This window comes from Trichechus manatus, unplaced genomic scaffold (genome assembly GCF_000243295.1).
Source record: "Trichechus manatus latirostris isolate Lorelei unplaced genomic scaffold, TriManLat1.0 scaffold00059, whole genome shotgun sequence".
Classification (NCBI taxonomy): Eukaryota; Metazoa; Chordata; class Mammalia; order Sirenia; family Trichechidae; genus Trichechus; species Trichechus manatus.
This window is the reverse complement of record NW_004443995.1, coordinates 11,195,717-11,208,472: the sequence shown is the minus strand read 5'-3', so window position 1 is coordinate 11,208,472 and position 12,756 is coordinate 11,195,717. Positions and strand designations below refer to the sequence as shown.

General features: G+C 41.0%; 1 protein-coding gene across 1 annotated transcript in view; it reads right to left on the bottom strand.

Moving 5' to 3' along the window:
• TTC29 (tetratricopeptide repeat domain 29) overlaps positions 1 to 3,238 on the bottom strand; it is a 183,415-nt gene extending 180,177 nt beyond the window's left edge. The window contains exon 1 of the mRNA XM_023733572.1: positions 3,223 to 3,238. The gene's annotated coding sequence lies outside the window, so the exon portion shown is untranslated. The remainder of the gene's footprint in view (positions 1 to 3,222) is intronic.
• Between the last annotated feature and the right edge of the window lie 9,518 nt (positions 3,239 to 12,756).

Below are 12,756 nucleotides of genomic sequence, written 5' to 3'. Positions count from 1 at the left end.
GAGGCCATGGAAGGGTTCACCAAGGAGCTTCAAAATGAGCAAACAGTATTTACAATTTCTCCAAATGCTTGAAGACCCAGTTACTTGTAGACACACAAAGGGACTAGGCCTCAGATGCTCTGATCCAATCTGCCTGTCCCATCAAGGTGTGTGTGTTGTTGTTGTCAGTTATCGCTGAGTCAATTCTGACTCATGGCAACCCCATGTGTACGGGTAGAACTGCTCCATAGAGTTTTCAAGGCTGTAAACTTTAGGAAGCAGATTGTCAGGCCTGTCTTCCAAGGCTCCTCTGGGTGGGTTTGAACTGCCAGCTTCTTGCCCAGTAGTTGAACGCTTAACCATTTGCACCACCCAGGGTCCTCTTAAGGTGCATATATGCCCCACAAAAGTTGCCCTACTAATACGCTATATAAAATTTATCCTGTTTGATGTTTACTTGGGATAGACAATTTTTGCTAGAAACAATAATTATCTAATGAAATCGCTTACAAATACTATGCATAGAGAGAAGATGTCTTCTTTGTCACACACATCAACTGCGATTTTTTTTTTCAAATTCTCAGTCAACGTTTTCAACGTTTCCTACCATTGAAGCTTCAGCTGCCAGTTCCTTCATTTTGCTCTCCTCTGATCTAAGAACATTAGCAGCAGGAGCACCTTTACTCTTAAATTTAGTTTAATGTAAGTATTGCAAGCCCTGCTGGCAAGCCTCAAGGCACAAACTCTGAATGGGGGCGGTCAGAGCGGAATGATAAAGTGAGGAAAAGTTATTAACCGAATGTGGGGACAAAAATATCCTTCAACCGATCTGTGTTGGAAAGTCTAAGCTCAGAGTTAGGGTGGAGCTTGAGCAAGTTCCCTCCTTGGTCTAAACCCCACATCCTGTTGGGAAAGGGTATTTTGTTGCACACAGTCCATACATGGCCGCATAAGGGTATTTCATTTTACACAATAGATAATGTGTGAGCTGAAATTTATGACACTAATATTTAAAATGCATCAAATATTTAAAGGGATCATATAACAAGTTATTTTCTTATCTATTTATGCTGATTTTTTTTTTTTTTTTAAATTAGGAAGCAGGTGTATTCTAGCATGTAGAAGCAGCCAAGGAGAAACAAAGTGGAAAAAAAATGTAAGTCATGTTTAGGGTCTTGTCACTTTAGGCTTAAAATTATACATGCACAGTGAAGGAAGTCTTTTGTTCTTGTTAAGAGGAGTTGTATCATTTTTCTTCTGATGTTGGACAGACAGTGCTGCCATCTCCTATGTGAGCTCCAACCAAACTCAACCATGAGGAATGGGACTAGTGTTACTGGGTGACTGACATAGGCCTGTAGCAAAAACAGCACACATCATCCTTAACAAGTGAACTTCCTCGGAGTTCTTCTAGTCCAACACCACAGAGGACAACACACAAGACAGCTGTGACTGCAAGAAGGGGACCTGCTCAAGTTCAGGTGAATAAGGGAGAAAGAGAATGAAACACCGTTCTGGCTGGTATCAAAACGAGCTTAGCCCCAGGGGCTCAGACGGAAGCTGTTAGAGGACCCAGAGGCAGCTCCCCCAGTGCCAGCGAGTGCAAGGTACTACATGTGGCACCACGGGTGCTGAGACAAAGATCAAAAGACTGCCCGCAGCCATTCCACAGTTGGCATTCAGAAGAGATTTGGTGGATTCTTTGATCTGCTGGTTGGTTCTTGTATCACGGTTACAGTCTCTAAGTTTGGCCCCCACATGCAAAGACAAATGGGAATGTAGAAATACAGGATGAAAGGTTTGAGAGTGCTGGGTCAGACTGACTGTGTCCCATGGTATGAGTTTAAATTTCTCGCCCCCAAGTAAAATTCTTCAAAGAGGACCTCTCCTGCCCCCCATCCCCAGAGATACCCTCATCATGAAACACAAAGGAAAGGGCGGGAGGTGGGGGGCTAGCACTGTGCAGACAGGGGCTACTTGAACAGTGACGACATCTGAGACAGACCTCTGTCTCCAGGGTTCAAGCACTTTGGGGCAACTAGCACTAATTTATTAAAGCTGAGATGTGAGAAATAAAGCCAATAAACCATAGCAAGCAAATTTATTATATCATTAAGAGAGTTCCAAATAAATATGATTGTACCATCACCAGCACAAAATTATAAGAATTAGAACTTTTCATATTATCACAAGGTCTTTTACTATGAAAGTTTACATAAAACTACAGAATAAATACAATATATTTATACTCCTAAAAAGAGTAAAAAAAAAAAAAATCACATTTTAAACAAAGAAGTTTAAAGAGTTGCTAAATAATGGGTACCTCACGCAGCATAATTTTTGGCTACTTCTAACTCTGTGGTGGGTAATTAGCTAGTTTACTAAATACTATAAATAGAAATCACACAGTTTCTACCAATTGACATTTAATGATAATTACATAATAAAAGACAAAGCAGGAAAAGAGTGTGAAGGCAGATTGGAGATTACTCTAAAAGTCTCTCCAATCTTAAAGAATTCAGTCTGAAAATAAGGAAAGCAAAGAATATTAAAGGAGAGAAGAACAAGTTAAAAATCATCAATAGACTAATCCCACCCCATAGAATAAGATTAGCATTGATGCCTCTGTGGTGTTGGGCTAGAACTCTGAGAAAGTTCAATTGTTAATCATCTTCAAATGATTCATACAACAAATCCTTACCAAGTACCTACTATGTGTTTAGATGAACTTTAAAAAAAAAATTTAAGTGTAGACTCTATGAGAGAAACGAATCATTAATGAAATGCCAATACATCGGACATATGTATATGTATTTATATATTCCAATACAGATATGGCAATCGGGGACAACTATTTGCTCTCCCAAATTTATGAGAGATGGAGTCAGTAGACTTTATCTTCACTAAAATCGAGGGCATCTGAGTTCCCTTTCTGTTCCTACCTAGTTATAAAGCAGAAAAATCTACTTATTCCAATGCCTGTTTATTTTTCCACTGGCTTCAGAGGATCAAGTGAAATGGGGGACCAGAACAGTTCTTTCTCCTCCTCCTCCTTCTACTTCTTTTCTTTGGGAAAGGCGAGGGGCTCAGATCATTAAGCTTGAAAACAAGGGTCTGTGGACTGGTAGAGGAAGGGCTGTAGGAGGCCAGGAAAGGGGAAAATTCTGCCTGGAACAACAGCCCTCCTCTCCTAGGAGTTGTGAAAATCCTGTCCCCCCCAGTCTGATCCCCACCGTCACGAACCTCAGTGAACTGGCTCTGGGGAACAACTCCGGTGTTTCCTTCTGCCAAAGTGTCCCGCGCCGGTACCAGGTGTTGGGCGCCGCGCCGCCCCCTTCTCCGGCTGGTTGTTCTAGGCCCGACTCCACCGACGCGGAGAGATGAGACGCCGAGCGCGTCTCCAGGGAAACGGGGGGCGGGGCGGGGGCTGCGGGCATTGGGGGCGGGGCCCGATGAAGGGGCGGGGCTTACTGGGGGCGGGGCTCAGGCCTCTAGTCCGGACTGCATTTTCAGGAGGGTTGCTTTGAAGACAGAAGGCTGTCAGAAATTAGTTCAGCTAACGCAAGGGCTTCGAATTTGCCGCCCATTTGCTTCATGGCACTGCATTTTCAATTATTTTGCAACATTTCCCTGTTGTTTACAGGATTGTTGGAAAAATGCTTAACTTGACACATTCATGGCACCCCATGACCTGTTTGTGCCTTTGTCCAGCCAGATAAGTCCTTCGTTTCCCTCTTCCTGGGACTCTGTTGAAGTCAGAACCACGTATTCCCTGCCCAGTACCAAAACCAAAACCCAAACCCATTGCCATCGAGTCGATTCCAATTCATAGTGACCCTATAGCACAGAGTAGAACTACCCCATAGTGTTTCCAAGGAGCCACTGGTGGATTTGAACTGCCGACTTTTTGGGTAGCAGCTGTAGGTCCCCATAGCTCAATGCCTTTAAAAGTCCAAGCTCGTCTCTGGAAAGATGATTCAGTTTTGAGTTGTGGTCAACTAAACACTCAAGGTCTCTTTTATGCAATCTCCCTGAGTCCTGTCCTTATTCGGTTTGAATTTTTACCTGAAGCTCAGGATTTTATCCTTATAGTTACTAAATGTTGTCTTCATCTCAGCCCATCATTTCAGCCCATCTCTCACATGTAAGTATAGGGAAGTAAGCCTCCTTGCTCATTCTCTCATACACGTAGGGTGCAAGAGAGTGAAGCTTGTTGCTTATTACTCCTCAAATAAGGATGTGCTGGAAAGGGAGGCTTTTATTCTTTGCTTCCTGTCACACACTACAGGAGAGTGAGCCAGCAAGATTGTTTGCACAAGTCATTCAATTAACCATAAATCAATTCTATTTGGAATACAAGCATAACAACAATAACCACACTTTCATTTCAACATCTAATTTGCTACAGTAAATTACTAAATTATTTCAACTAAGTCAGTTTACGTTATTCATTCAGTTGATTGCTGTGGCTACCTGCTCCCTCCACCCCTACTCCCATCAGTAAAGCCAATTATATTCTCATAGGCTCATTTCCCGATTTTCATCATCACCTTAATACAACTCCACTGTGACCTGTATGGATTCTGTTCTAGTCCCTTCCGCTTTTTCTGCCTTAGAGATTTGTGAATTCCGAGCACCTTCCTTTCTCATGTGAGGCTCTTTTAGGTTGCCTGGCTGGGCTTATTCCTCCTGCTTGCTATTTTCTCACTGGCAATTCTTTGACTAATTCTCTTTCTCCTTCTACTTAACATAAGATTGCTTAGAGCTAGGGAATTTAGTTAGAGAACTTAGCTTGCAAGTGACAAAAAAATCTTACTCCAACTGGCTTAAGCAAAAAACGAAACTGATTGGTCTATAACCTAAGGATGCCGCTTCAAGTGCAACTTTTTCTGGAGACTCGGGCCCTTCTAAAAACTTTGAGCACTCCAGAACACACCCAACCTTTCACCACACAGAATTAATCAAGTTTAGTCCTTCCTCTTAGGTCCACCTTTATTATATCAGCACCGCTTTGCATTGTTGGTTTATATGAGTTGACTTCCTCTTAAAATTGTGACCTCTTTGAAGGAAGAGACAATGTCTTATCCATCTCTGAATTCTCTGGACTAGTACGGGGATTGGTATGTAGCATGTGCTCAAAAACACTTTTTGAGATAAATGAATGTATGACAGGATGGGTAGAGTTTCCTTGTACTGATTCTTCCTTGTGTCTTTCTTCTCATTGCTTCCTTATCCTTTCCCACTTAGAAGTGAGGAGAGTGGTGATGAGACTGACATTTTGAACATTATTACTGACTAACAAGATCCAGAGTCTGCTCTTCTGATCTTTGCTCTGGATAAAATGTTTTTGGTTGTGTCAGGTCCTAAAGAAGCAGATGATTATCCTCTGGTAGAAGCCAACTACTTATCTTAAAACTGAAAAACAACAACAAAAACAAACCAGTTGCCATTTAGTCAATTTAACTCATGGTAACCCCTGTGCTGCACAGTAAAACTTTTCCATAGGGTTTTCTTTGCTATAATGTTAATGGAAGCAGACTACCAGGCCTTTCTTCTGCTGTACTGCTGGGTGGGTTTGAACCGTCAACCTTTAGACTAGCAGTGGAATGCAAACCACTTATTCCCATAATTGTTCTTAAAGAATTTTGATATCTCAGTCCTCACTTCCAAAATGAAAATTATTCTGAATCATTCTTATTTTATTTGTTTGTTTCACTAAACACATTCCCAAGCAACAGCTGAAGAGAAAGTATACGATGTAAATTTTTCTGAGTTAGTTCATGTCTGATACTGACTTTATTTTGCCATCGCACATGGTAGTTTAGAAGAGTTGGACATTCTATCTTGACAATCATTCTCATTATTTAGAAGGTATTGCTTAACTTTTTTTCCTACAGTCCAGTGTTCACGATGAGATGTCTGGTGCCGATTTTATTTTCATTCTTTTGTATGTGATCTTGTAATAAGATCTGCATCTCCAGTGGCCTAAACAATAGTCATTATTTGTGATTACAATATGTAACCATCACAGGTCAACCTTGGGTTTTGCTCCATACCATTCTCATAGCAGATTCAGGCTGACGGAGCCACTACCACTTGGAGCATTGGTGGTCTGCAGCAGAGAGAAGATAGCTCTTGAAAGTTTCATTCAGAATGACATTTAAGCTCACATTTCATTGGCCACAGCAAGTCACATGGTGATGCCTAACTATAAAATAACTGCAATATCACCATGTGCCTGAAAGAAGAACTAGGTGTCTGTGAATGGTCATCATGACTATCCTGGACTGGGTTTTTTCCTTTAACTCAGGCATATTTTGGAATATTCTCTTTATCCTTTTTTGTTCTGACGTTTCATGGGGTTCCCTAAGTAGAATTTTTTAAGCTGAGTACTTATACCCTTCCTCAGATTTAGATGATTCTCTTCTACATTTTATTCTTCTACATCAATTGCTAATATGCAAGAAAAATTTGACAGTACTATTTTTCAGTCTTTTATTGATTTTTGTGGGTGGCAAGAGGAATCATATTCTTAATCTTTGAGAGTTCTTACTTGTGTTGATTGCTCAGTTTTAATAGTATCTTATTCTTCTTTTATGAATTTAATATCTTCCCAATTATCTCTGAATATGTTAGAGTTTTTTTTTTTTTTTTTTTAAAGTTCATTTTCTTCCCTCTAAATTATCTCCTTCCTCCGGGGAAAAAGTTCTTTTTGTTAATGCTGAAATTTATTTTTTACATATTTTCCTTGGTTGGTACATTAATTAGCATTAGGTTCAGCTACAAGCAACAGAAAAAAGAAACAAAAACCTCACCCAGAATGGGATGTCAGGTTCTCAACTCCTTATGACTTGCAGTTCCACTGTACATAGAGTCCCTTCCCAAGATCACCTCATTATCCATGATGGCAATCCCATATGTGTCAGAGTAACACTGTGCTCCATAGAGATTTTGATGGATGAGTTTTTGAAAGTACATTGTCCAAGTACATTTCTTCCAAGGTGCCTCTGGGTGGACTCCACCCTCCAAGCTTTGGGTTAGCAGACAAGCACATTAATCTGTTTGCACCACTCAGGGACTCCAATTTAATCCATAGTGATCTTAATTGTTTCACCATCTTACAGAATATCATGGTGGATCACTGTACTGATGGGTATTGTAATAGAACATGGAGAGCAAGAAATAGCAGGCTCCCTTCATGCAATGGTAATACAAAAGCATACCAAAAGGAAAAATATACATCTTTTGAAAATGCAGTAGTCTTCCACCCCAGTGATGTTTTAAGGGGTTTAGATGGATGGATACTCCAAGTCAAGGACAATTTGTTGAAATTTGCACATCTTACAAAAATGTTTATTTGCATATCTTTGGATTTTGAGGAAACCTTGGTGGCGTAGTGGTTAAGTGTTATGGCTGCTAACCAAAAGATCGGCAGTTTGAATCCACCAGGTGCTCCTTGGAAACTCTATGGGGCAGTTCTACTCTGTCCTACAGGGTCGCTATGAGTTGGAGTTGACTCAATGGCAACAAGTTTGGTTTGGTTTTGGTTTGGATTTTGAAGTTTAATATGAATTATGGCCTCTCATGGACTGTGAGAAGAACAAACAAGTCTGTCTTGGAAGAAGTACAGCTAGAGTGCTCCTTGAAAGCAAGGATGGTGAGACTTGTCTCACATACTTCGGACATGTTATCAGAAGGAACCAGTCCTTGGAGAAGGACATCATGCTTGGTAAAGTAGAGAGTCCATGAAAAAGAGGAAGGCCTTCGATGAGATGGATTGATACAGTGGCTGCAACAATGGGCTCAAACATAGTAATGATTGTGAGGGTGGCAAGGACTGGGCAGTGTTTTGTTCTGTTGTACATAGTGTCGCTATGAGTCAGAGCTAACTGGACACCACCTAACAACAACAGCAACATTACCTCTCATTACTTCCAAAGCTGAATCTTACCACAAGATAATTAGTTCGAACCTCAGGTCTGCTTGATGTCTGCCCTTCTCAAATCTGTTTCTCCAGCTTCATTATGATTTTGTGAGCCCCTGGTATCTTTCTAGTAAATTCATTTTGCTAAAGGTAGCCAGATTTGATTTCTGTTATCTACAAAAAAAAAGAGAATACTAATTTACACAATAACTAAGTGTTAGATGATACAAGTGATATAATAAAATTTACTAAAAACCAAAATGAATTCGTAGGTGTTAATTACAGAGACTATCAATTATTCACATTGAACATTTAAGAACATTATACTTTTTTGGAAGTAATGGTTGAAACTCTAAGATTCAATTAAGAAATTGCATTAAGTAGCATAAATAACAATTGCATTTCTTTTTCTGTTGTTACATAGATATTTGATAAAATTAGTTTGAAAATTTAAAGTATTTTACTTCCATGTTGTCAAATTATGGTGTGGTTTTGACCTGACTGAAAATATTGTAAAATATTTTTTAAGTTTAAATATTAGTTTCCATTTGTATAATAAATCAGATGAAAAAGTCTAGTCAATATTTATTGATCTCAAATAAACAGTAGGTATTCTAAGGTAAAACCAAAAATCCATTTGCATATTGATGCTTGCAAGTAATGGTTTTTATACTGAATTTAAAGTTGAAATCCTTTTTTATAGGTTTTACCAATATATATAACACTGTTATAATTGTCATAAGTGTTTTGCAGTTAAAAGAACCTAGAAAAACAGCTTTTAAGATTCAGTGAAATATAATCAGCAAATTTTTTTTGAATATCTAATTTGTATGAGATTAAAAACGTAAATCTTCCAGGATTAAAAACCTTGATAAGTTTGTGTGTATGTGTTTGTAAATAAGTATATAAGTATAATAAAATGCCATAGTTTAGATATGTGTACTTCAATTTAAAAATCAATACAATAATTGACATTACTAAATTACCAAATAGGTTATCTAATACTTACATAATATTCTAAATGATAAGGATAGATTTCTTTTTCCTTTTTCTCAAGGAAAATATGCAAGGGGCTACATTTCCTGGTTTGACCTTCCTATAAAAGGCTTTTCTCTGTTCCCCTTTATTTCCACATTAGCCCCTTAACTTCACAACCGATGGCTATAAGAGCTGTACTATCTGGAAAGAACCTGCCTGCTATAAAACTACAGTCATGAGCAGCATAACAGCCTTTCTGGGCAACATGGACCACATAACATATAAGTCCATGGTTTCTGCTGCCTCCCAAGTTTCCCTTATGAATGCATAGCCCTAGTGGTTCTGCTCCTCCAGTGCAGAGTGGCGCAAAGAGGTGAGAGGAGTGGTGACAGGAAGTGATTCCTGAGGCAGTGAAGAGGACGGGCACCCCACTCACTCTAGGGTGCTAGGTGAAGGATGAAAGACCTGCAGCAGTGAGGCTGAGAGTACTGCAAATTTGCTTGCACCACTGCTTGTCCCCTTAAGTTGGAGGTCCCTAGGTTGCGGAAAATTCCACTGTCTCAAGTAGCTTGCTTGGTACACCCTGTAAATTTACATTAAAATTCTAGTTCCTTTGTTTGACATGCCCCATAGCTTTACATTAAAATTCTAGTTCCCTTCTCCTTAACTGCTACCCAAAAGTAGGGGAAATTGGCAGAAACCACTTTAGGCACTGTCTTAGTTATCTAGTGTTTCTATAACAGAAATACCACAAGTGGATGGCTTTAACAAAGAGATATTTATTCTCTCACAGTCTAGTTGGCTTGAAGGCCGATTTCACATGCCAGGTCCAGGGGAAGGCTTTCTCTCTGTGTTGGCTTTGGGGGAAGTTCCTTGTCACCAATCCTCCCCTGGTCAAGGAGCTTCTCAGTGTAGGGACCCTGGGTCCACAGGACACGCTATTCTCCTGGCTCTTGTTTCTTGGTGATATGAGATACCCCATGTCTCTCTGATTGCTTCTCTCTTTTATATCTCAAAAGAGACTGGCTTAAGACAGAACCTAATCTTGTAGATTGAGTACTGCCTCATTAACATAACTCTGCTAATCCAACCTCATTAACATCATAGAGATAGGATTTACAACAGCTAAGAAAATCACATCAGATGAGAAAATGGTGTACAATCATACAATACTGGGAATCATGGACTAGCCAAGTTGACAGATATTTTGGGAGGGGCACAATTCAATCCATGACAGGCCCCAAGTTGACATGCAAGATAACCTTTTAGCTCATTAAATATGTCATACATAGTAACTGCCTCACCTCTAGGAGGAGTTTAACTGCCATTTTCTGAACATGTGATACATAAAGTTACATGTAAACCCCATTGTGCCTGAGTAGTATGATTAAGAATGTTGCTGACGTAACTTGTATGAACTTCCTACTTGTAAATCCTTTAAAAGTAACCTTCCCTTTGCCCTCTCTGAGCAGCCTTGGTGGCAGCAGCCCTGACTGTTCCTTTCCTTGTGCAACAACATAAAGGTGCTTCCACTCTCCCACCTGTGTCTCTTGTTTATTGGATGAGACAAGTCATGCCTAGCAGAACCTGGGGTTTCCACCTGACAGCATTTCTGGCTAGCCAGCCAGTAGTCATCCTCTTGATTTCAGATGTAGATGGCACAACAGACTGGCCCTGACATCTGGCACCACCAGGAGATTTCTCCTGGAGACCTTGGAGCAGTCCTGGAAGTTGATACTCCTCAGACCCAACAGTGATTCCATGTGAGACACTAAATGGGCCTGGTTTATTTGGTAAGTATTTAGGTAAGACCTTAGAAGAATTGCATGAAGTGGGAGGAATTGACTGTTGAGGGCATTAAAGGCTCTAGGCATCTGTTATTAGGTTGGTGCACTGAATTAGGATGTGTGAGTGTGTAAGTATGTGTGTGTCCAGAGAATGGGGAATGTTCAAGGGAGCCTGGAATGTAGCCCACTAGGATGCATCCTTAAGAACTGGGACTATTTAGGGTCAGACCCTATGAAAAAGAAAAAGATGATTTTCTTTTGTAACACCACATGGCCTCAATATGAATTAAAAGATGAGGAAAAGTGGCCAGAAAATGGGTCTCTAAATTATAATACTATCCTCTAGCTTGATCTTTTCTGTACTCATGAAGATAAATGAGATGGGAAGTATTATGTGGAAGCCTTTATGATTCTGTATCAGGACAAGGGATTGCAGAACAAATATAAAACTCTAGCCAAGAAAGAGGGCCAGCAGATCATGACCACCAGTCCTCCCCTCTGACCCCAGGGAAGAATCCTTGTTGTCCTTGCCTACTTCTTTGCCACTGCCTTATGCTTCCATCCCAGGAGAAGTCACAGCACTGGCAATGATTCCCACAGGTAAACCCTCTCAGTCCCTATATCCACCCCTCCCAAGCCCTTCTGCCCTGGTGTTGAGCTTACTGCCCCATACACGGAGTGGAACAGACTTTGGGTGTCCCAGTTTGGTGATTAAGGAGAACGAAAGTAACATGAGGGTAACCGATTCTCAGGAAAGCCATAGCACAGCCAAGCCCAGGGGCATGCACCCCCTCAGACAAGCCCCGGCAGGATGTGCGGACATGGTCTGGGTCCACGAACCTTTCTCAACAAGCGATCTTTATAACTGGAAAAACCATTGCCCCTGGTATGGGGATGACCCTAAGAGAATGCGGGATCTTTTTCCTCCATCTTCTGCAATCATAATCCTAATTGGGTAGATTGTCTGGCCCTGCTGGATGTTCGCCTAACCCCAAAAGAAAGGTGCATGATCCTAGAAAAGGCTAGGGTCGAGGCTGACAGGTGCCACAAAGTGGAGGCAGTAAATCAACCAGGGGCAGAGACTTTCCCTGTGGGGGACCCTGGCTAGGACCAGAATATAGTTGAGTGATGGACCTTCCTTGATTATCATAGGGAGTGCCTTTTAGAAGTGTTGAAGAAAGGGGTGCCTAAACAAACAAACAAAAAAACAAAAAAATTTAGCAAAATATATGGGATCAAACAAGAACCAACCAAAGATCCCTCTAAGTTTCTGGAAAGAAATTATGAGGGTTTTAGACAGTTTGCAAACACAGACCCTGAAAGTCCTGAAAATGTTCACATGGTGGGTATAATTTTTCAGGCAGAGTGCCCCAAACGTATGAAGAAAACTTCAAAAACTTGAAGGAGGTGTAGAGCTGGGGATCTCATGGCTTGTTGAGCTTGCCTACAAGGTATATTCCAATTGGAACCAGGACCAGGAAAAGAGAAAAATCACCTATCAAAAGAGACAGGCCACATTTCTGGCCACTGCCTTGCAGGAAAATGACCCATCTCCCAGTGGCCCAAGAATAGGAGGTCCCCTGAAGAGAGAAGGAGGTGAGAGGCCCCAACTTCCATTAAGCCAAGACCAGTGCACTAGGTGCAAAGAGAGAGGACATTGGAAGACAGAGTGCCCTAAATTCCTATCCAGAGGTAAGAAAGAGCCTGGGGCTTCCCAGTGCCCCATGATGACAATGGGGGAAGACTTGGATTGAGGAGGACCAGAAGCGAGTCCCCTACCTGAGCCTCTGGTTATAATAAAGGTGGGGGGGGGGGCGCTGTATGGTTTCTAGTGGATACCGGAGCAACCCACTCTGTCCTGACCCAGAAAAAGACAGCCCCAAAGAAACAAATTGTGTCAGTCATGGGAGCCTCAGGTAGGAGGGAGAACCCTCCCTTCCTTCAACCTGCTCCATGTAAGAAAAGACACTAACACATTCTTTTCTCTACATGCCTGACAGTCCCATTCCCTTGCTGTTAAGAGACTTGTTATGCAAACTGCAAGCTCAAATTTCTTTTCTTTTTTTTTTTTAATATTTTATTGTACTT